This window comes from Ambystoma mexicanum, chromosome 1p (genome assembly GCF_040938575.1).
Source record: "Ambystoma mexicanum isolate Mex_15411 chromosome 1p, UKY_AmexF1_1, whole genome shotgun sequence".
NCBI classification, from domain to species: Eukaryota; Metazoa; Chordata; class Amphibia; order Caudata; family Ambystomatidae; genus Ambystoma; species Ambystoma mexicanum.
This window is the reverse complement of record NC_090921.1, coordinates 1,323,965,197-1,323,971,196: the sequence shown is the minus strand read 5'-3', so window position 1 is coordinate 1,323,971,196 and position 6,000 is coordinate 1,323,965,197.

The window sequence follows — 6,000 nt, the reverse complement described above, 5'->3', positions numbered from 1 at the left end:
ACCCAAAAAGAAATCTGATCGCAGGCCTGGCTACAGTAACCACAGCAGTCATGCAACTACCTCCTGAATACCAAGAATTCTAGGATGTCTTCCAAAAAGAACAGGCAAACACCTTACCTCCTCACAGATCATACAATTGCCAAATCGATCTCATACCCGGTGCACAACCCCCTTGTAGCAGGATCTATGCCCTTACGGAACCTGAGAACCTTCAACTACGACAATACTTAGACCAGTACCTTGTCAATGGCTTTATTCGCCCATCTAAGTCCCCTGCACCTTCAGCTTTGTTCTTCGTGCCCAAAAAGGAAGGTGACCTCAGAACATGCATAGACTACCGCGCATTGAACCAGATAACTGTTAAGAACCGATATCCATTGCCTCTGATCCCTGAACTACTAGACCAAGTGAAGGACGCTTGCATGTACACTAAATTAGATCTCTGGGGGGCATACCATCTGGTACGTGTAAAAGAGGGCGACGAATGGAAGACTGCTTTCCGCACTAAGTATGGGTTATTCGAATACCAGGTGATGCCTTTCGGGTTTTGCAATGCACCTGCAGCCTTCCAATACTTCATGAACGATGTCCTTCGTGAACTCATTGACGTTTGTGTTGTCGTATATATCGATGATATTCTAGTATACGCCTCTTCAGAATCTGACCATGTGAAGCACGTCCGAGCAGTCCTTGAGAAATTGCGCCAGCACAAACTATATGCAAAACTGGAAAAATGCGTTTTTCATGCCACAGAAGTTGAATTCCTTGGGTTTATCCTGACCCCAAAGGGAGTCCGAATGGACTCACGAAAGGTGGACGCAATCCTTAAGTGGCCATCACCAAGTCCAGTTAAAGGAGTACAAAGTATGCTCGGCTTTGCCAATTTCTACCGCAGATTCATCCCGGATTTTTCACATGTACATCCCATCACAGCACTCTTGTGAAAAAATAAACGCTTTATGTGGACTGAAAAAGCTGAAAATGCCTTCCAAGAGCTGAAAGCGAAATTCACGTCTGCACCTGTATTAAGGCACCCGCGCCCTGAACTTCCATACATAGTGGAAACTGATGTATCCAGTCTAGCCATGGGAGCTGTCCTGTCTCAAAGGGACCCTGAAACTGGCCAGCTTCACCCAGTAGCGTTTTGGTCCAGAAAGTTCTTGGCACCTGAGTTAAACTATGCGGTTACAGATGAGTTATTAGCCATTAAATCCGCCTTCAAGGCTTGGCGGCACTATCTTCTCGGTGCCAGGCATACCATTACTGTGATCACCGATCACCGGAGCTTACAGTATTTAAAGACAGCCAAGGCCCAATCGTCACGTCAACTCCGATGGGGATTGTTCTTTGCCGAGTTTGATTTCGTGATAACCTATCGACCAGGTTGTAAGAATGGTAAAGCAGACGCCTTATCCCGAATAGGGATGGGAGAGGCAGAAGTGAACCCTGAACCAGCACCTATAATTCCAGAACAAAGGATTCTTGGCATGACTACTCTACAGACTCTAGAGGACATTCAGGTAAAGATCCAGCAACTCTTTGATTCTACAGCCTTGCAGGACTGGGTAAAGAAAGGCCCGGACTACTCTGTCACCAATGATCTGCCTTATTACCAAGGACGGCTATTTCTGCCACACAAGGAACTACAAGAGCTAGTCATTTCCCGTTATCATGATACCCTAATGGAGGGGCACCCAGGTATTGCAAAAACTGAAGCTAAATTAAAAGACAATTCTGGTGGCCCACCTGGCGAAAGGATATTAAATCATTTGTGATGTCTTGTGGCATTTGCGCCCAAAAGAAAAGTCAAAAGAAAAAACCAGCTGGACTCTTACAACCTTTAGACATTCCGCCTACACCATGGCACACCTTATCGTTAGACTTTATTACTGATCTACCCCCATGCAATGGATTTAACACCATTCTAGTTATTGTGGATCTTTTTTCCAAGATGGCCCACTTTATTCCTTTAAAGGGATTACCTTCTGCTTCAATCCTGGCCAAGGAGTTCCTCGAAAACATTGTTCGCATACACAGATTTCCGTCCGTATTGGTCTCTGACCGGGGCAGTCAATTCATTTCACATTTTTGGAAAAAATGCTGTCAATTGACGCAGATCGATGTGAGGTTATCGACCAGTCACCACCCCCAGACCGATGGTCAAACGGAGAGGACCAACCAGACTCTCGAACAATACCTGCGTTGTACATTACATCAGACGGAGAGTAATTGGAAAGACATTCTTTGGATCGCCGAATATGCATACAATAATTCAGTACACTCTGGAACTGGACAAAGCCCCTTTTATACCTTATATGGGCACCATCCTCGAACCTCAGACCTTGACTCAACCCAACACTTAGAAATGCCCGCAGTGGACCATCTGCACGCTACGATTACACAAGCCTTTAAGGAAGCAACTACACATTTAAAACAGGCGAAAGAAAAATACAAGAAAGATGCTGATCGGCATAGAAGTGATTCTCAACAATACCAAATAGGGGACCAAGTATGGTTATCCACAAAACATATACCTCTAAAGGGAACACGGACCTTTAACCCCAGATATTTTGGACCTTACTCTATTAAGGCCATTATCAACCCGGTGGCTGTCAAGTTGGACTTACCTGCTAATATGCAAATTCATCCCATCTTTCATGTGTCACTTTTGTAGCCAGTACAATCAGGGACAAGATTAACCAAGCCACCAGACCCCATCCTTGTAGACGGAGAACCCAAATTTGAAGTTAAGAACATCCTGGACTCCAAGCTGATAAAGTCAAAACTTTTTTATTTAATCGACTGGAAAGGTTACGGACCACAGGAAAGGTCATGGGAACCTAGTGACCATGTTCATGCACCCCGATTGGTGAAAAAATTCCACTGAAATTTCCCAGACAAACCGAAACCACAGGGAAGAACGACTTTAGGAGGGGCTTTGGGGGGGGAGTGCTGTCATGATGCCTACCTCCGGGGACCCAGACCAAGTCCAGCAACCCCGGAAGCAGGCATCAAGTTACCCCAAGCAAGCCCAACAACCCCCTACTAGGGGCTATTTGGGTGCAGTCCTGGCGCCTATGGCGCCATGCTCATATGGAGAGTCAGTCCTGGTGCCATAGGCGCCAGGCTCATAGATTAAAACTTACCTGATGCAGACCATGCTGCAAACTTACCTGATGCAGACCATGCTGCAAGAGCTCCAAGCCAAACGAGGCTTGGAAGGGACTATTTTACCTAGGGACTATTTTTTTACTCGGGTGGGGCTGGGGAGGAATACTTACCTGGGACTACTTTGGAGGCTATTTAAACCACACCCAAAGAGCAGCACACGCTTCGCGTTATTCTGCATCCAGCAGCGTAACGCTCACCGTGCCTGCAAGTCTGCATCCAGTCTTCTGCCACGCCCGCCTCGAGTTTGGAGCTCCTAGAAAAAGGGAGAAAGGAGGAGAAAAGGTTAGAACATGAGCAATACCTTTGATCCTTACCTGAATTCCCAATCCATCGCGCCTTCGAGCTGGAAGAAAGAAGTTATTTTATGCGCGTCGCCTCGCCTGCTGCAGCGCCGCGCTGAACTCACCGGCCTTCGCAGCATCTTCACATTTCACCGCATCCTCCTGCATGTTCCCGCCGCACTCCGGCACCTAAGGAGAAGACAAGAACAGCAAGGTGAGCCAAGGGAATACACAGAGGAATACCCCCCATAGACTTACCTGATTTTACCACCGGGGGTACTATTCTTCTTCACAGGTCGGCGCAGCTTCCACTGCATACTAGCCGAACTCCGGCCCCTAAGGCTAAACAAAAGGACAGCAAGGTGAAACAAGGGACTAAAAAGGGGAACCCTCCTCACCACAAAAGACTTACCTGATTTTACCGCCGGAGGCATTATTCCCCGAGACTTCAAACTTTCTCTCAGCACCTGAATAAGGGAGAAAGCAACAGGTTACATATGGACATTATTTTATCGAACTGTGTTGGATAATACAAATCCTTACCAGAACATTACCGGTTGCCACGAGGAACTCTTCAGTAGGGTCAAGCTGCAACCTGCAAGGAATCGGACAAGAGTGAAAGTCAGGCATTTGAACTCTTATGAACTACATACTTACGGCGTCTTGCCGGGAATATCGGACTCAATATTGTCCTGGAACTCACCAATTCCTTCAAGCAAGTGAAGCAACTGGTTATCTACGCACCCCTGCGCTCAATGCAGGATGGAGACCTCATCTTTTCAAATCATCAGGTGAGACTATAAGAGGGGACATCCAAGGTGATCAGTGGGGAGAGCAGTGGGGTGGGGGGATTTACACTCAACTCCACGGGTGGTTAATTCCCTTTCTCCATTTGCAGAAGAATATTCCTACGGGCCAAGAAAACGAAGCTAGGTGGGCCAGTCCAGTCCATCATCTCGGCCCTACGTGTCACACTGGTGGAGACCGCAGCAGTCCAGTCCAGATCGATGCCTCTAAGGGAGCCAGGTGAGCGTAACACTTTCTCCCCTCCTCACTAATCCGCCCACTGCCAGCCGATAAAACAAGGAGTTAGAAGGTCTGGATTATGAACAATAATCGGAGGAGAAAAGGCATCATTTCAAAACGACCTGTTTATACATTTTTGAATTCTACAATTTATGATGAATCGGGAGACACTAGTTTTATCGCGGAACGACCTTCCTAGCAGGAGCTGTGATTTTTCCTGGTTTATTCATGAGCTGAAATCATTATAAATGTCAAACTTTACAAAACACACATTAATGTTTCTTTCTATCAGCTCACCAACTTTCAAGTTCCTCTGAATTATGAGAAGGCCAGGATCATGGTTTCCTTTCTAACTCAAATTCTATACATCACATACAGAGAACTGAAGGGCTTCTTATGACCTTCGAAATGAGTCTGGAATGAACCCATCATGAGGTACAGTTCTCCTTTTCTGAATGAAACAGCATCCCAAGTTATCTCAATGGCAATACATTCATATGGAAAGTCATAGTTTCATATTTCCTCAGAAACATCTGACCTAAACTTATCAGTAGTGCCCGTTTCTACACATTGTTAGAAGATCCATTGGTGGCTCTGAGAGGCAATTTATTGGGGTCAAGAAAGACCTGAAAGGTAATTTCTGTTAGCAGCCTTAGCTGAAGCTTCCACAATTTTGATCTAACTTTTTGTGTTGCTTTGCATTTTAACCTGAAAACCAGACCTCTTTTCGTGGTGGGCCCAGCACAAAGTTCTTGAGGTCAACGTTTCAGAGGCACAAACATTTCAGTTCAGTGGGAAAAATAAGCTGCATCCATAATTCAGAAAGGATAGCATTTTAAATCGAAACGATGTGCTTAACATGTAACATTTTGCATTGCATCTGGCCGGCTGTCCATGAATAAAGTAATTCTTTAATACCCTAGTTGAAAAGATATGAGTCTCACTTTCAGTATTATTCACACATAGGCCAGAGTTAACATAGGAAACAAGTGTTCATTTCTACAAATAGGCCTATCATTTTAAATTATGTCATTGTGAATGTTGAAAAGTATGTCTTTTTTTGTATTTGTGACAAATGCAAAGTGCTTGACTTCACTGTAGATTTCTGGATCACAGTCTTGTGATGCATTGAAGCCAATGTAACATGCTGCTGTCTCTTTAAGCAGAATTGAAGCTTTTCATATTTTATTAAAACAGCATTTTCCTTTTCCCATGCATTGGGCACAGCCAGCAGTTTTAAGTTCTCAGGCACATTTTCCTTCACTTGAGTGCCTGTTCATTTCGGTAAAGTTGAGAGAGGTCCATTTTTGTTTATTATCTAGGCCTTATGTTGGAAAACAATGTTTTGCACCGGCTTGCATATTCCAATGGGTCTCAATATCAGTCAGCTTCATTCTCACAATAGGGCCTTGCATGGCATCTCAGGGTCTGTCACTCTGGGGCTGATTTTGCACCCCCACAATCCACTTTATATAGCAGCGATGACACCATCAAGTATCCTGCAAGAGTTCTCGCAAATACG